This window comes from Bubalus bubalis, chromosome 11, assembly GCF_019923935.1.
Source record: "Bubalus bubalis isolate 160015118507 breed Murrah chromosome 11, NDDB_SH_1, whole genome shotgun sequence".
Taxonomy (NCBI): Eukaryota; Metazoa; Chordata; class Mammalia; order Artiodactyla; family Bovidae; genus Bubalus; species Bubalus bubalis.
Genome location: NC_059167.1, coordinates 102,019,160 through 102,034,924, shown reverse-complemented (window position 1 = coordinate 102,034,924; position 15,765 = coordinate 102,019,160). Strand labels below are relative to the sequence as shown.

Here is a 15,765-nt window from a genome sequence, read left to right as displayed (position 1 = left end):
CAGTCCAGCATTTCTCATGATGTACTCTGCTTATAAGTTAAATGTGCAGGGTGACAATATACAGCTTTGACGTACTCCTTTTCCTATTTGGAACCAGTCTGTTGTTCCATGTCCAGTTCTAACTGTTGCTTCCTGACCTGCATACAGATTTCTCAAAAGGCAGATCAGGTAGTCTAGTATTCCCATCTCTTTAAGAATTATGCAGTTTGTGGTGATCCACACAGTCAAAGGCTTTGGCATAGTCAATAAAACAGAAATAGATGTTTTTCTGGAACTCTCTTGCTTTATCAATGACCGAACAGATGTTGGCAATTTGATCTCTGGATCCTCTGCCTTTTCTAAAACCTGCTTGCACATCTGAAAGTTCACAGTTCACGTACTGTTGAAGCCTGGCTTGGAGAATTTTGAGCATTACTTTACTAGCATGTGAGATGAGTGCAATTGTGCGGTAGTTTGAGCATTTTTTGGCATTGCCTTTCTTTGGGATTGGAATGAAAACTGACCTTTTCCAGTCCTGTGGCCACTGCTGAGTTTTCCAAATTTTCTAGCATATTGAATGCAGCACTTTCACAGCATCATCTTTTAGGATTTGAAATACTTCAACTGGAATTCCATCACCTCCACTAGCTTTGTTCATAGTGATGCTTCCTAAGGCCCACTTGACTTCACATTCCAGGATGTCTGGCTCTAGGTGAGTAATGACACCATCGTGATTATCTGGGTCATGAAGATCTTTTTTGTATAGTTCTTTTGTGTATTCTTGCTACCTCTTCTTAATATCTGCTGCTTCTGTTAGGTCTATACCATTTCTGTCCTTTAGTGAGGCCATGTTTGCATGAAGTGTCCTTGGTATCTCTGATTTTCTTGAAGAGATCTCTAGTCTTTTCCATTCTGTTGTTTTCCTCTATTTCTTTGCACTTATCACTGAGGAAGGCTTTCTTATCTCTCTTTGCTGTTCTTTGGGACTCTGCATTCAAGTGGGTATATCTTTCCTTTTCTTCTTTGCTTTTCACTTCTCTTCTTTTCTCAGCTATTTGTAAGGCCTCCTCGGACAGCCATTTTGCTTTTTTGCATTTCTTTTTCTTAGGGATGGTCTTGATCCCTGCCTCCTGTACAGTGTCATGAACCTCCATCCATAGTTCATCAGGCACTCTGTCTATCAGATCTAGCCCCTTAAATCTATTTCTCACTTCCACTGCATAATAATCGTAAGGGATTTGATTTAGGTCATACTTGAATGGTCCAGTGGTTTTCCCTACTTTCTTCAATTTAAGTCTGAATTTGGCAATAAGGATTTCATGAACTTCCCTTATCTGCCTAAAAACTGATCCTCCAAAAAGAACTCAGTTGTCAGAGATCCTCTTCCTATCACTATCATCAACCAGAGAAGATTGACTCCTATCAGTGGAGAGGAGAATAGAAGTTGGCACCACACCCTCACAGACTTTGTTACAAGCAATCATACCTCCCCCTATTCTTCTAAGGGCCCTTTCATCTTTCCTGAAAACCATTTACTCTCCTCTCAGAGTCCTACATTCCCCGACCCTTTCCCTATTGAAATAGCATTTAATCTTGAATTCTAAGCCACCTTGGAAGATATTCGTTTTTCCCTGGATATGTCTCAAGTACATATGAGTTAATAAACTTGTTTTTTGTATATGTTAATAAACTTATTTTTCTCTCATTAATTTGTCTTATAGTGCCTCAGCTAAGAATTCAGAAGGCAGAGGGAAAATTATATTTCCTCCCCTAAACTGTTAATTAGGATACAGACTATTTAAATGTGATGTTAATTTGCAGAAGGTTGATGAATTATGAATTATCAGTGTTTTTTATCTGGTAGAGATGCAAATTATTTTTATTCAGCAGAAAAGATATCCTCAAATGTTACATTTTTTTTACATTTGTAAGACATTAACCAGTTTTGTAACTAACATCTTATTCTAGCATTCTCCTTCCATGAATCAGATTTATTATTCTGGGTTCCTCAATGAATTAAATACATGTTAAGAAAAATCTTCATCCTATACTTATATGAAAGTCATATTTTTCCTTTTTTGAAAATTATAGTTCAACACTCCCTCGTTTTTTGTTTACTGCTAGTGAAAGTTGTGTAGATGGGCATTAACCAATGTAGCACTGTTACAGGGGCAGTTTCTCTCAGGTTTTGTAAACAAGTCGTGTTGGTTCAATCCATCAGCACAGAGGAGAGTCTGGGTGTATATACAAAGCTACTGTCAACTGAAAAACATGCACAATGTAAGAGACGTAATTAAGTTGTGTGTGTGTGTGTTAAGTCACTTCAGTCGTGTCCAACTCTTCACTACCCCGTGGACTGTAGCCCTTCAGGCTCTTTTGTCCAGGGGATTCTCCAGGCAAGAATACTGGAGTGGGTTTCCATGCCCTCCTCCAGGGGATCTTCCCAACCCAGGGATCGAACCGGTGTCTCTTTATGTCTCCTGTATTGGCAGGAGGGTTCTTTACCACTAGTGCTACCTTTAGGGGCAAAATGAGGACAATAGTCTGGGAGACAGCATTTCAGATAGTGCTGAGAAACTGCCCCAAAGAGGTAGTGGGGAGTCAGTATATATGTGATTTTGGTGAAGGTACATGCAATCAGGCACATGTTTTATGCAGAAGGTTTCTGGTAGTCTAGTGAAGGTTACTGCCAGTCATGAGGCGCATACATCACCCTGAAGGATTTTTAGTGCTTTTCTAGATATGAGGAGAGGCAAGAATTGGGCTCATAAAATCATCTACTGAAAATATCTATCTGAAAACCTGTTCTGCCAGTTTTTCCCAGAGCCCAAAGTGCCTCATTCCTGATCTCCACCCTGAACTCCTGTAAGGGGATGTTGAAGGTCAGTAGCTGCAGAAGCTCCTAGTTTGATTCTTGTAGAGGTAGATGGCAAGTGTCAATTTGTGGTGGTGGTGGTTTAGTCACTAAGTCATGTCCAGTTCTTGTGGCCCCATGGACTTTAGGTCCCCAGACTCCTCTGTCCATGGGATTTACTGGAGTAAGTAGCCATTTCCTGCATTTTCCATGTGGATTCTTTACCACTGAGCCACCAGGGAAGTTCTATCATTTTAGCTTCCATGGTGGCTTAGATGGTAACAAATCTGCATACAGTGCAGGAGACCTGGGTTTGATCCTTGGATTGGGAAGATCCACTTGAGTAGGGAATGACTGTGCCCTCCAATTCTCCAGTGTTCTTGCCTGGAGAATTCCATGGACAGAGGAGCCTGGCAGGCTACAGTCCATTGGGTCACAAAGAGTCAGCCACGACTGAGCAACTAACACTTTCACTTTGTTAAGTACGTGGCATGAAAGCATATGGAACTTGCCCCCAGTGCTCTTCAAAAAGAGGGACCAGAAAGGAAGATTTCTTTGGATATTTATTTGTCTTTGGGGGGATTTCCACTATATACAGAGATGGTTTATTATGGTGTATTCTAATTCTTCACAAAGATTGAGTTGTTAAAAAGTCTTCACAAATACACAAATCTATAAAATACTGTGCAATCATAAATTTGAGATTAGGTTCTGATATCGTATTGAAATGATAGTATTCTTTTGGGAAAGAACTTTAAATTTGACAAAGGTATTTATGAAAATGAAGATGCTTTTTAAGGCTGTTGCTGTTAATATTATTGCTATTAATAGTATAAAATCTGCAAATGCAGGATCAGTGGTTTATGTTCTAAATTTTTTTTTCCTGGAGAGGTTCTCTGTTCTCAGTTAGAGGAATCTGAGGATGTAAACTTTAATGACAGACATTGGGCTCTTAAATATGACTTTGGACAAGTCATTTAACCTGTTTTAGCCTCTGCATTAAGGAAAATAGTAATAACAACCCCTTCCTCATATGGTTGTCATGGGAATTAAATGGGTGACACATATAAAGTGTTTAATGTAGAGCCTCAGGTAGATATTAATTGATGCTCAGTAAAGTGTAGTGTTATGGCTGTTACCCTCAGCCAGTATCAGAAACAAATCTTTGAGAGTTACTTACAAGTAGATTAATTTGGGGTACAAATTAGAAACAGAAATGTAAGCATTGTGAAGAAATCAGATCTTTCAAGAAGATTTTGAGACATTTACTGAGCAGCTTTATGAGCTAGGAGCTGTCTCAAAGATATCATTAGAAACTATAGTAAATAAGCTTGGATGTAGGATTCTTTTAAAAAAACTGGATCATGAAAAAGGATAATAATTCTTACCTAAAGATAAAAGGGCTCTTAGAAAAAAACCCCGGTCTAATCTCTCACTTCAAGAGATGTGGAGACCCAGATCAAACTCTCTACTTACTGTTACACAGAGAGGAGGAGACGGGAAACTGACAGCCCCGCACTGACACCACCACGCCCCTGCCCTGCGCTGGGGCCATGTGTCCTGTCATTGGCAGGAGAAGAAACAGCTGCTATGGAGGCAAAGGACCCCTGCACCTCTCCTTAGCATCTTTCTGTTGGACTCCGGGTCACTCTTCTGCCCTGCTAGGTGGTACTGTGCTTTTATGTTCTCTAATCTGTTTGGTGAGCTACTGTTCAGCCAGAACACTCTGGTCCAGACAGCCACTTGTTCAGACCTTGACATCCTTTTGTGACAGACCACGCCTCTCCTGGCTACCTGGCCTCCTCTCAGGAGGCCCCTGCCTCCCAGTGATTCAGCCTCTAAGGGGTGAGTGCCAGCCCTGGGGGGCCCAGCACCACTGCCAGCTGGCATTGTGCAGGCATCTGTTCTGGATGCCAGGGTCTGTGCCACACCATTTGTCAGTTTTTAATATCTCTTCTGTCCTTTAGGCCATCTATTGGATTGAAAACAATAAATCCATTTTTAGGGCCTGATAAGAGTGTGAGAAGGTGGTTGAAAGCCATCAAGTCTCACTATTAATAACTTACATTATTTTAAAATGATTCTGCTGGGTAGTTCAACAATAAAATGTGAACACATTTTATTCTGTTTTTCTACTGCCATTGGGGTAAAGATCTCTGATTTCCTAGATCAAAGTATTTGACAGATTTTAAAGTACACACTAGAGGGCAGTGGCCCCATATCTAGACACCTGACAGTTACCACTGTCTGCATTTCCCTGCCCTTCCTGCATTAGGGGAGGGGAGGGAAGGCTCCTCCACATCATATAAATGCCATTTATGTCTGAAGTGTTTTATGAAAATAGATCAGCTGCTTGGCAGCACCCTGTCTATCATTCCTTGTAGTTTCTTTTCCATCCTTCTTGCAGTGATTTATCTCAGTGGAGTTTTAATAACAGAGTTATATTAATGACCATCTCATGACCCTTTTCTTTTCTAAACACAGGGAGAAGGAGAGATAGGAAACATACATTTCTCATCTGGAGTAGTAAGGTTTTCTATCTTTGCATCCTCGCAAATAAAGTCTTGAATTAAGAGTGAGGAAAAATAGGGACTTAATGCATGATCCAAGAGTTAAGAATTTGCCTTCTAAAACAAGGGACGCAGGTTTGATTCCTGGTCAGGGAACTTACGGTCCCACATGCTGCAGGGCAACTAAGCCCGAGCACTACGACTAGAGAACCTGTGCACTGCAACTAGAGAAAGACCACACACTGCGATGAAGACCCAGTGTAGCCAAAATAAAATAATAAATTTTAAAAAAAAGAATGAGAAAGAAAGGTAGAGTGAGGTCATCTTGTATTTGTGTATGAAGAGGTAACAACCATTAGTGTGAGTCTGCAGAGCTGCCCACTAAGGAGAATTATATTTCAGCTCGGCTTTACCTCTCCTGCCTACCTCTCGGTAGGGAGAGGCGAAGCTGACCTGCACAGTCAGGAGCAGGGCTGGGTGAGAGCTGGGAGTTAGTAGAGCCACCAGGCCCTGTGGTGGCAGAGAGAGAAGGTCCAGTGTGGCTGAAGAGTGTAATGAAGTTCAGGAGGAAAGCAAAGGGACACTGAGAAATATCTCAGTGGGTTATTTATGAATCTGTCTTTGATGAAATCTGAGGAACCTAAATAAAGGATTTGATTTCTTTTTAATTATTTTTGGTTGTTGGACTGTTTCTTTGGAAAAAAAAAAAAGTAAGCCTCTAACACTGGATTATGTGAGTCCCTTAATTTATAGGCATAATCTCAGATATTGCAATTGTCAAAATAAAGTGAATGGCATGAATGCTTTTTTTCCCCAATGCATATAAAAGTTATCTTTACTCTTTATGATAGTCTGGTAAGTGTACAATAGCATTATGAATAAAAAACCAATATACATACCTTAATTAAAAAATTCTTTATTGCTGAAAAATTCTAACCATCCCCTGAGCCTTCAGGAGGTCTTAGGAGTAACATCAAAGGTCACTGATCACAGATCACTATAACACATATAATAATAACTTAAACATTTAAAATATTGCAAGAATTACCAAAATGTGACACAGAGAAATGAAGGCAGCAAATCCTTTTGCAAAAGTGACACCTACAGACTCGTTGCCACAAACCTTCAGTTTGTAAAAAACGCTGTTTCTTTGAAGGGCAATAAAGCAAAGCACACTAAAATGTGGTGTGCCTGGATACATTTTATGTATTGAATGAATTTGCCGGGGGTTGTGCTTGGATTTGTGAAATCTGACACAATTGTGTTCCTTTATATTTATTTTTAAATGTTCACTAAGTTTACTCTTAAATACAGGAGAGAGATAAGATACTCTTCTTTGAATTCCCCCTCCAGGTCACGGGTGAGAGGAAGGGCACCTAGACCCTCGGAGCAACCTGTGCTGTGAAACAGACCAGGGACTTCCTCTGCGTTTCTCTTAGTGTTGCTAATATTTACTGAGCATGTGCTATATACGTATCACGTTAAGTGCCTTGCATACATTATCTTGCTTGATTCTCACAACAACCTGTTGTGATGTACATGGTTATGATCCCTGTTTACAGATGAGAAACTGCAGGATTGGAGAGGTTGCCTGGATGAAGCAGTGACGATGCAGCAGGCTGAGGTTTGACGGCAGGTTTGTCTTCCTCTGACCTTATAACCATCGTTTATGTGCCCTCAGAGAACAGAGTGATACCGCCAGCAGTTCCACTGTGAGATCATCCCCCCGGCCAACCTCAGAGTGCAGTGCTGTCTCACACATCCTGAACTGGGTGCGGGCTCTCCATCTTATTCCTTTGTAGGTGCCCTGGCTGTTCGGGGGATAGCCTCTGCCACCACACACACACATGCAGAGTCACTGGTCAGGTTTTCATTCCTCTGATTTTATATAAGACGGTGTCACTGGAGAATAATTAAAACTCCTGATGGATTTATGTTGGGGCCTCCTGACATGGTTATGTAGTTAATTTATGCCAAGATGACAGGGGAGATTAGCATTAAATGTGGAGAGGAATGCACCTGCCACTTTGATGCAGTCAGAAGCATCTATCAAAGATGCATTTGAAACCCAGAGACCTAAATCTTATTGGCAAGAATGCTGTAGGCTTTCTTCAGCTACACTTAAATGTGGAGAGGAAGAGTAGTTAGTGGAAACAGAGGTAGACCCCACCTTACCTGGACAGCAGATTCTTCAGGGGCAGAGGAGTCACGCCTTGCCCAGTCCTGTCTCCCTTGGTCTCTGATGTAATAATCCTTGTGCCACAGACAAAGGCAAAACCTTCTCGTAGAAACAGAAGCAGGGAGAGGACTTATGTGTCTTACTATTACTACTAATAACAATTGGTCACATTTGGTAAGTGTTTGTTATGTGTTAGATATTGATGAAAGGGCCTTGCCTGTATCATCTCATCTATTCTTTAGATGGCCAGTCCTCTTTCAAGCCTGACCCCTCCCCCAACCGTCACTGCTGCTGCTGCTGCTAAGTTGCTTCAGTCATGTCCGACTCTGTGCGACCCCATAGACGGCAGCCCACCAGGCTCCCCCGTCCCTGGGATTCTCCGAGCAAGAACACTGAAGTGAGTTGCCATTTCCTTCTCCAATGCATGAAAGTGAAAAGTGAAAGTGAAGTCGCTCAGTCGTGTCTGACTCTTAGCGACCCCATGGACTGCAGCCTACCAGGCTCCTCCGTCCATGGGATTTTCAAGGCAAGAGTACTGGAGTGGGGTGCCATTGCCTTCTCTGCCCAACCATCATTAACTGTGCTGTTTCTCTCAGAGGAGAGGGAAAGCACTGCTTACTTGTAACATTGGCATTCACATAAGCTCAAGAAGTAAACAGGGCCAGTGACAAACACACAAAGGGATCTGCAGATCTATGAATTGTGGTATCAATTACACTTCTCTTAAAAAGAATAATTTGTCAGTTGCTAGATTTTATTTCATGTTTACAGGTGTCAATATGTTTCATACCAAAATAATAGTAATTAGTAGTAGTCATCAAATTAAAATAAGGCAAATGCCAACTGCTCCTTTGTCCTTCGGTTTCAGTATCTGTTTGTGCCATCTCTGATTTTGCCCCATTGCAACCCAATTTTGGAGCTCAGAGAGAAGAATCTATGGTCACAAAAGAATTGGTGAGCAATATTGATTTTAGTAAGGGGGGAGGATGTGGAGAAGATCTATATCACATGCATACCCTTCTTGTTAACAAATGAGCTTAAGTCTGTATTAGATGCCTGTGTCCTCTAGAGACCCTCTGTGCTCTACACCCTTCTCCCCAGCAGTGCCCTTGCTCAAGCTTCTGTGTGTCCTTCTCTTTCTTACAAGTGTTGCAAATTGTTCTCCTAATATATAGTAGTTTATAAACCACTTTTTGTTAATAAACATGTCCTAAGCATCTTCTACTTAACACCATTTGTGGTTACACCGTTTGTGGTTTTGAAGTATTCCTTCCAAAGAAACTTTCCTTACAAGGAATTCCAGGAGATTTAACTTTGTTTTTTTCATAGAAATAGCTGGTATTAAGAGAGAATTCTGAAATGAGGGACCGATTATAGAATCTAAATTATATTAATAAATAGTCTGATATAATCCATCCCACTTCATATATCTTACATTGAAATTGAAAGTAAAAGTTGCTCAGTCTTGTCTGACTCTTTGCGACCCCATGGACTACAGTCCATGGAATTCTCTAGGCCAGAATACTGGAGTGGGTAGCCATTCCCTTCTCCAGAGGATCTTCCCAACCCAGGCATCGAACCAAGGTCTCCCACATTGTAGGCAGATTCTTTACCAGCTGAGCCACCAGGGAAGCCCCTATCTTATATTAACAGCACTTACAGGGATTCATTAGCATGGGAATTTATGAAGATGATTCATAAATTCATTCATTTATGAAGATGAATCCTTACTTTGTCGGGAGAACCATAGAAAATCTTTGTAAATTTAATATAGCATCAAAAACCACAGAAGGATCTTGGTTTGTTTCCAAGGCAAACCATTCAATATCATAGTAATCTAAGTATAAGCCCCAACCAGTAATGCTGAAGAAGCTGAAGTTGAATGGTTCTATGAAGACCTATAAGATCTTCTAGAACTAACACCCCAAAAAGATGTCCTTTTCATCATAGGGGACTGGAATGCAAAAGTAGGAAGTCAAGAGATACCTGGAGCAATAGGCAAATTTGGCCTTGGAGTACAAAATGAAGCAGGGCAAAGGCTAACAGAGTTTTGCCAAAAGAACACACTGGCCATAGCAAACACCCTCTTCTAGCAACATAAGAGATGACTCTACACATGGACATCCCCAGTGGTGAAGACCAAAATCAGACTGATTATATTCTTTGTAGCCTAAGATGGAGAACCTCTATACAGTCAGTAAAAACAAGACCGGGAGCTGACTGTGGCTCAGACCATGAACTCCTTATTGCAAAATTCAGACTTAAATTGAAAAAAATAGGAAAAACCATTAGGTCATTCAGATATGGCCTAAATCAAATCCCTTATGATTATACAGTGGAAATGACAAATAGATTCAAGGGATTAGATCTGATAGAGTACCTGAAGAACTATGGACAGAGGTTCATAGCATTGTACAGAAGGCTGTGATCAAAACCATCCCCAAGAAGAAGAAATGCAAAAAAGCAAAATGGTTATCTGAGGAGGCCTTACAAATAGCTGAGAAAGAAGAGAGGTGAAGGGCAAGGAGAAAATGAAAAATATACCCACCTGAATTGATTCAGTTCAGTTCAGTTGCTTAGTCATGTCTGACTCTTTATGACCCCACAGACTGCAGCACTCCAGGCTTCCCTGTCGGTCACCAACTCCCGGAGCTTGCTCAAACTCATGTCCATTGAGTCGGTGATGCCATCCAACCATCACATCCTCTGACGTCCTCTTCTCCTCCTACCTGCAATCTATCCCAGCATCAGGGTCTTTTCCAGTGAGTCAGCTCTTCACATCAGGTGGCCAAAGTATTGGAGCTTCAGCTTCAGCATCTGTCCTTCCAGTGAATATCCAGAACCTGAATACAGAGTTCCAAAGAATAGCAAGGAGAGATAAGAAAGGCTCCCTAAGTAATCAATGCAAAAAAATAGAGGAAAACAATAGAATGGGAAAGACTCGAGCTTTCTTCAAGAAAATTAGAGATACCAAGGGAACATTTCATGCAAAGATGATCACAATAAAAAACAGAAATGGGATGGACCTAACAGAAGCAGAAAATATTAAGAAGAGGTGGCAAAAAATACACAGAAGAACTATAGAAAAAAGATCTTAATGACCTGCATACCATGAAGGTGTGATCATTCACCTAGAGCCAGACATCCTGGAATGTGAAGTCAAGTGGGCCTTAGGAAGCATCACTACGAACAAAGCTAGTGGAGGTGATGGAATTCCAGCTGAGCTATTTCAAACCCTAAAAGATGATGCTGTCAAAGTGCTGCACTCAATATGCCAGCAAATTTGGAAAACTCAGCAGTGGCCACAGGACTAGAAAAGGTCAGTTTTCATTTAGTTCCAAAGAAGGGCAATGCTAAAGAATATTCAAACTACCACACAATTGCACTCACACTCATTTCACATGCTAACAAGGTCATGCTCAAAATCCTCAAGCTAGGCTTCAACAGTGTGTGAACCTAGAACTTCCAGATGTTCATGCTGGATTTAGAAAAGGCAGAGGAACCGGAGATCATATTGCCAACATCTGTTGGATCATAAAAAAGCAAGAGAGTTCCTGAAAAATATCTACTTCTGCTTCATTGACTATGCTAAAGCCTTTGACTGTGGATCACAACAAACTGTGGAAAATTCTAAAGAGGTGGGAATACCAGACCACCTTACCTGCCTCCTGAGAAACCTGTATGCAGGTCAAGAAGCAACTGTTAGAGTCGAATGTGGAACAACAAACTGGTTCAAAATCAGGAAAGGAGTGCATCAAGGCTGTATATTGTCACCCTATTTATTTAACTTATATGCAGAGTACATGATGAGAAATGCAGGGCTGGATGAAGCACAGGCTGGAATCAAGATTGCTGGGAGAAATATCAATAACCTCAGATATGCAGATGACACCACCCTTATGGCAGAAAGTGAAGAGAAATTAAAGAGCCTATTGATGAAGGTGAAAGAGGAGAGGGAAAAAGCTGGCTTAAAACTCAACGTTCAAAAAACTAAGATTGTGGCATCTGGTCACATCACTTCATGGCATATAGATGGGGAAACAGTGGAAGTAGTGACAAACTTTATATTCTTGGGCTCCAAAATCACTGTGGATAGTGACTGCAGTTAGGAAATTAAAAGATGCTTGCTCCTTGGAAGAAAACCTATGATCCACCTAGACAGCATATTAAAAAGCAGAGACATTACTTTGCCAACAAAGGTCCATCTAGTCAAATCTAGGTTTTTCCAGTAGTCATATGGATGTGAGAGTTGGACCATAAAATAGGCTGAGCACAAAAGAATTGATGCTTTTGAACTGTGGTGTTCTAGAAGACTCTTGAGATTCCCTTGGACTGCAAAGAGATCAAACCAGTCAATCCTAAAGGAAATCAACCCTGAGTATTCAATGGAAGGACTGAGGCTGAAGCTGAAGCTCCAATAGTTTGGCCACCTGATGGGAAGAACTGACTCATTGGAAAATACCCTGATGCTGGGAAATATAGAATGCAGGAGGAGGAGGGGATGACAGAGGACAAGATGGTTGGATGGTATCACCGAATCAATAGACATGAGTTTGAGCAGGCTCCAGGAGATGGTGAAGGACTGGAAAGCCTAGTGTGCTGCAGTCCATGGCATCACAAAGAGTTGGACACGACTGAGCGACTGAAGAACAACAATAGGACCAAACTATAAATAAATAATGTATGATGATTTCAATAATAATCATAACTTCCCCCTTACTATAAAACCAGATATAACCTTTAAACAGACAGTCGTGGTTCTGTCTGGGTTCTTCTGTATGCTCATATTACTCTTGTCCCTAGTTTTGACTCATAGATAGATATGAGAAATTCAAACCATATCATATTCACAACACATTTTTTTCCACTTGTGCCCACTAATGGATTTAATCAAGGCAAAACATCTAATTTGCAACCAAAGGCGTAAATGAAACCCTAATTTATGTACTTACTTCTTGCCTCCCCTGCCCCCACACACACCCAGAGGCTTCTCAGATTACCTTTTTATGATGCAGTCCAAATTCTCAGTTTCACTGCAGCTTTCCAGAATTCAGATACATTAAGATCTTGTCTCTGTTAGACCATGTTGGCTAAAAATATTCCTAATGAATCCAAACAGGTAACTGTAGTATCAGAGTGGTAAAAGTATATCAGGGTTGGCTGTAGATGGATGTTTAAACATTCCTGTGAAATTTAACTGTAGTGGCTTCTTTCATAAGCCAGATACAGGTTTATGCTCTTAAAAGTTGAAAGTCTGCCTTCAAATGAATTAAATCTTGATTGGAATGGCATTGTCCATTGTAACACTTTCCATTAAGTAAATGGCTTTTAGTTGTTCAATAAAATATTGAAGATTATTACTGAGGTTTAAGTTTTCCTGGGCCTATAGCACTTACGATTCTGGGTGATTGCCTAAGATAACAACAAAAGACTTTGCAGGGAAGTCCAAAAAATAACTAAGAGTAAGGATGGCTAATGTCCAGGAGGGGAAGAATTTTTACTTCAAACTTGGATTTGGGTCAACAGAAATATATTGATAGAAAGGCAACCAGGACAACCAGAATTTAATACACTTGTCTAGACAGGTTTTGTTTAGAGGTTGAAATTTGGTTTGAGCATACTTATTGCATGAATTACTAAAAGTTTATCCATCTCTTCAAGTACTGCCCCTATAATATAGAGAGGAGTTGTTGACTCAGATTTGTGGTTAGAAGGAACCTCTTTTTCCTACCCTCTATACCTTTCATGCATTCGAGAAGGAAATGGCAACCCACTCCAGTGTTCTTGCCTGGAGAATTCCAGGGACGGGGGAGCCTGGTGTGTTGCTGTCTATGGGGTTGCACAGAGTTGGACACGACTGAAGTGACTTAGCAGCAACATACCTTATTTGGCTTCCTGGGTGACTCAGGTGGTAAAGAATCCGCCTGCAATGTGGGAGAACTGGGTTTGATCCCTGGACCGGGAAGATCCCCTGGAGACAGGGAATGGCTACCCACGACAGTATTCTTACCTAGGAAATCCCATGGGCAGAGTTATCTGGCGGGCTACAGTCTGTGGGGTTGCAAAGAGTCAGACACAACTGAGAGACTAACACTTTGAATTGATACTTTATTTATCTCAATGTGAGGTATAAAAATGGTACCTAAACCTTCTACAAAATGTACAGTCCTCTAGAGAAAAAATAAATGTCATATGTCACTTATATGTGGTGTCTGAAAAGATGATACAAACAGGACCTCCCTGGTGGTCCAGTGGCTAAGACTCTGCACTCCCAGTCCACAGAGCCCAGGTACCGTCACTGGTCAGGGAACTGGGTCCACATGCTGCAACTGAGACTCCGCACAGACACATAGTTTAAAAATATGAAACGAATGAACTTATTTACAAAACATATATAGACTCACAGACATAGAAAACAAACTTACAGTTACCAAAGCAGAAAAGGAAGGAGGAATAAATTGGGAATTTGGGATTAACAGATATACACTATTATATATAAAATAGATAACAATAGGGACCTACTGAATAGCACAGGGAATTATTTTCAATATCTTGTAATAACCTGTAATGGAAAAGAATCTGGGTATATGAAATACTGAGGTGGCTCAGTAGTAAAGAATCCACCTGCCAAGCAGGAGACGCAGGAAACAAGAGTTCAATCCCTGGACTGGGAAATCCTGTGAAGAAGGAAGTGGCAACCCACTCCAGTATTCTTGCCTCGGAAATCCCATGAACAGAGGCACCTGGCATGCTATAGTCCATGGGGTTGCAAAGAGTTGGTCACAACTTAGCAAGTAAAGCACCACCGTGTGTGTATATATATATATAGTTGTTATCTCTTGTATTAGCAGGCAGATTCTTTACCACTGAGCAATGTGGGAAGCCTATATTATGTTTATATATATATTACTGTATATATATTTATATATATTTGCTGTACACCTGAAATATTGTAAATCAACCATACTTCAATTAAAAAAAAAAAACAAAGTAGGGAACAGTCTTCAACTTTTATTTTCCTTTTCTAGTGAGCTAAGGGGTCAGGGTGAAGTTAAGAAAATGAGTATTTGTAAAATAGCAACTCAGAGTGACAGCCTCAAATTTGAATGACTTTCCAGCTGACTTAGGATTCTCAGAACAAAATAGAGGTTGTATTATTGGTATCATATTTTTTCTTTATATTTCCTATATCTCCAAAGCTCCCTAAAACCAACATTTATGGTTTTTATAATGGAGAATAAAACACTTCTAAATTTTTAGTCTTTGTTTTAGAAGAGTTTGAGAAGGATTGGTATTATTCTTTGGACATTTGGTAAAATTTACCGGTGATGCCATCTGGTCCTGGACTTCTGTTTTAGATGATTGATTTTATCTCCTTACAAGTAATTGGTCTGTTCAGATTTTCTATTCATTGTGATTCAGTCGGTAGTTTCTATATTTCTAGCAAATACCCATTTCTTCTAGAGTGTCCAATTTGTTACTGTATAATTGTTCATAGTAGTCTTTTATGATCCTTTTTATTTCTTTGATGTGAATTTAATAGTTCCTCCTTCATTTCTGATTTTATTCATTTGTGCTCTCTCTTTTTTTCTCTGTAAGCTAGCTAAAAGTTTGTCAGGGTTGGTTATATTTTCAGAGACCAGCTTTTAGTTTCCTTGAGCTTTTCTATTGTCTTTTAAGTCTATTTCTTTATTTTCTGCTCTAGTCTTTATTTCCTTCCTTCATTTGTTATTCTATAAGTCTCTTAAGTATTTTAACTTTTTTTTCATTCCTTATTCTTTTTGCTGCTCTGATTGGGTGAGTTTCCCTGCCTTCTTTGAGTTGGCTGGTCCTTTCTTCTACTTCATCTAATCTGCTTATTTAAACTCTTCTAGTGTATTCTTCCGGAGAAGGCAATGGCACCCCACTCCAGTACTCTTGCCTGGAAAATCCCATGGATGGAAGAGCCTGGTAGGCTGTAGTCCATGGGGTTGCTAAGAGTTGGACATGACTTCACTTTCACTTTTCACTTTCATGCATTGGAGAAGGAAATGGCACCCCACTCCAGTGTTCTTGCCTGGAGAATCCCAGGGATGGGGGAGCCTGGTGGGCTTCCGTCTATGGGGTCGCACAGAGTTGGACATGACTGAAGCGACTTAGCAGCAGCAGCACAGTGTATTCTTCAGTTTAGTTATTATATTCTTCAGTTCTGTGACTTCCATTTCTTACTTTCTTACATTTTCGATCTTTTTGTTGAAATTCTC

The 15,765-nt window shown here is 40.5% G+C and overlaps 1 protein-coding gene and 1 long non-coding RNA gene across 2 annotated transcripts in view; both read left to right on the top strand.

The window, feature by feature from the left end:
• Positions 1 to 15,765, top strand: part of MCC (MCC regulator of WNT signaling pathway) — a 523,821-nt gene that overhangs the window by 167,186 nt on the left and 340,870 nt on the right. The gene's annotated exons all lie outside the window — the stretch shown is intronic.
• LOC123328270 overlaps positions 3,064 to 15,765 on the top strand; it is a 29,274-nt gene continuing 16,572 nt past the window's right edge. The window contains exons 1-2 of the long non-coding RNA XR_006543114.2: positions 3,064 to 7,919; positions 8,391 to 8,476. This is a non-coding gene — a long non-coding RNA (uncharacterized LOC123328270). The remainder of the gene's footprint in view (positions 7,920 to 8,390; positions 8,477 to 15,765) is intronic.